Source organism: Austrofundulus limnaeus, unplaced genomic scaffold, assembly GCF_001266775.1.
Source record: "Austrofundulus limnaeus strain Quisiro unplaced genomic scaffold, Austrofundulus_limnaeus-1.0 Scaffold508, whole genome shotgun sequence".
Classification (NCBI taxonomy): Eukaryota; Metazoa; Chordata; class Actinopteri; order Cyprinodontiformes; family Rivulidae; genus Austrofundulus; species Austrofundulus limnaeus.
In genome coordinates this window covers 167,307-170,255 of record NW_013952910.1, presented here as the reverse complement: position 1 = coordinate 170,255, position 2,949 = coordinate 167,307, and positions in this window count along the sequence as shown.

The following is a 2,949-nucleotide window of genomic DNA, read 5'->3' as shown; positions in this document are numbered from 1 at the left end:
ATCCTTAAGGAGTTAACTTAATTTATATCTACTCATATTTATTTAATTAAACATTTTAATAATTTGGCCGATTAATCAATTAATCGAAAAAATAATCAACAGATTAATCGATTATTAAAATAATCATTAGTTGCAGCCATAGAACAATACAATCTTTGATATAAGTTGGAGCTTGCTTGTTGAGAGCTTTGTATGTTAGGAGTAATATTTTTAATTCTATTCTGAATTTTGACAGGGAGCCAGTGGAGAGAGGCTAAAATTGGAGAAATATGATCTCTCCTTCTAACTCTCATTCAAGCTCTAGCAGCAGCATTTTGGATCATCTGAAGGCTTCTTAAATAATTTTTTGGATGTCCAGATAATAATGAATTACAGTAATCCAGTCTAAACATGATAAATGCATGGATCAGTTTTTCTGCGTCATTTTTTGACAAGATGTTTCTAATTTTAGTGATATTACGCAGGTGGAAGAAGACGGTTCTAGTAACGTTTAATGTGGGGGTTAAAAGACACATCCTGATCAAAAATAACACCAAGATTCTTTACATTAGAACTGGAGGCCAGATTAATGCCATCCAGAGGAGGTGAAAGGCTGCAAAGTTGATCCCTAAGATGTTCAGGTCCAAAAACCATAACCTCTGTCTTATCTGAGTTTAGAAGCAGAAAGTTAAGTCACCCATGTTTTTATGTCTTTGAGACAAGATTGTAGTTTAATTAACTGATTAGACTCATCAGGTTTCATGGATAAATATAACTATCATCAGCATAACAATGGAAATTTATCCCATGCTGTTTGATAACTTTACCTAATGGAAGCATATATATAGTAAAGAGGATTGGTCCAAGCACTGTACCCTGAGGAACTCCATGACTAACTCTAGTGTAAGAAGAAGATTCATTATTAACATTAACAAACTGAAATCTATCAGTTAGATAAGACTCAAACCATTTAAGAGCTGTTCCTGTAATCCCAATATCAAGTTCAAGTCTACGTAATAAAATATTGTGATCAACTGTATCAAATGCAGCACTGAGATCTAACAGGACAAGAATGGACACAAGTCCACTGTCTGAGGCCATGAGAATATCATTAGTAACTTTCACCAGTGCTGTTTCTGTGCTATGATGAGCTCTAAAACCTGAGTGAAACTCCTCATACAGATTATTTCTATCCAGGTGCTCACATAGTTGATTTGTAACTATTTTCTCAAGAGTTTTTGAGATGAATGGGAGATTAGATATAGGTCTATAGTTGGCCAGAACTCCTGAATCAAGATCAGGTTTCTTAAGTAAAGGTTTAATTACAGCAACCTTAAAGCTCTGTGGCACATCACCATTCATTAAAGATAAATTAAGTACATCCAAAACATAAATATTAATTAAGGGAAATGCTTCTTTGATCAGTCTGGTTGGGATGGGATCTAGCAGACATGTTGATGGTTTGGATGAAGCTATTATTTTAGATTATTCAGAGAGCTCAACAGGGCAAAAACTGTCCAAACATAAATCAGGTTCTAGTGATACTAAAGCTGCCTTTTCTGCATTTACTTTCACTTTAACTGCTGAAACTAAACCTGTTAGCAAAATATCTCATTAATGAGTTTTAATAATAATAATAATAATAATAATAATAATAATAATAATAATAATAATAAGAAGAAGAAGAAGAAGAAGAAGAAGAAGAAGAAGAATAAATTTATTTGAAGGCACGTTTCATACTCAAGTGTAAAATACAATATAAAATGAAGTAAAAAAACAGCAAAAGAATAAAACAACAAATAAAAATAACTTAATTAAAGGTGATGAGGTTTGGAGGTTAAACTGAATGTGTCTGTTTAACCCCTTAACGATCATAAGGGGTCTCATCTGCTCCACCGGTGGGCAAAGAACTGTGCGGTTTCTCCCTTTAAACATTGCTAGATGCTACCAGGGTCTGAGAACCAGGGCGTCAGACAACTTTCTACCGTTCTTACCTTTAGTTTGACACCCTTACAAAAAATAAATGTCAAAAGGCTTTTAAAGAATTTCGGGGGGTGAGGGGGGTGGGGGCTGTTTAGTGGTAAAAAGAAGGTTTTAATTTGTGATATGGTGGGAGCGTTTTTAATGTCTGCGGGTGGCGGTGTTGTGCATTCCAGAGGTGTGGAGTGACTGAAAGCTCTTTTGAACCCATAGTTGTCAGACGAGCTGGTGGTTAGGTGGACGAGGACCTGCAGACCTGCAGACACTGGGAGACAAGGGTTGTGAATTGCAATAAACTTAGATGAGCAGTTTTGGATGAGGAATAGCAGGACCAGATGATGAAGGTGAGCCTGGAGAGAGTCTTCTAGATTGAATGCACACCCAGGCTTCATTAAGACAAAATTTGATGTGGTAGTAGCTGAGAGTCATTTACCAGACAAACAATACCTCACAATTTCACCATGAGATAGCACATAACATTATCTTTCGAATTTGGCAAAAAACATCTCCAACTCCTATTTTCTCAACAAAACTCATGAAAAATGGCAGGTGATATATCTTCAAGACAAAAATGAACTTTAATTCCATTTTTTTGTGGAAGTTGAACAAAAAATGAAAACCCAAATCATTTCAAATCACACTGAACCTATTCTAACAAACGAGCAGTAATGTAACATTTCTTTAATTTATTACCTCAGCTGAACTGTTTAAAGCTTTAAAACCTCTGGAGCGTTTTCTGTTTGCAGGAAGGAAAATGAGTGCTGGCCTGCAGCAGAGAGTGTTTACTCAGACAGAATAAAAGGCTCCCCCTTCCCCATCAGTAATGCATCACATCTGATTGACGTATGACTCAGAGCTAAACATCCATCAGAACGAGACTCAAGTGCTGTGGGGATTCAGAGCAGTAACGGCTGGTATAAGTGGGCTAGTAGGGCTAAGCCCTCCCTGGTGTTCACAATAAAAATGTTAAAATAAACAATATTATATAAT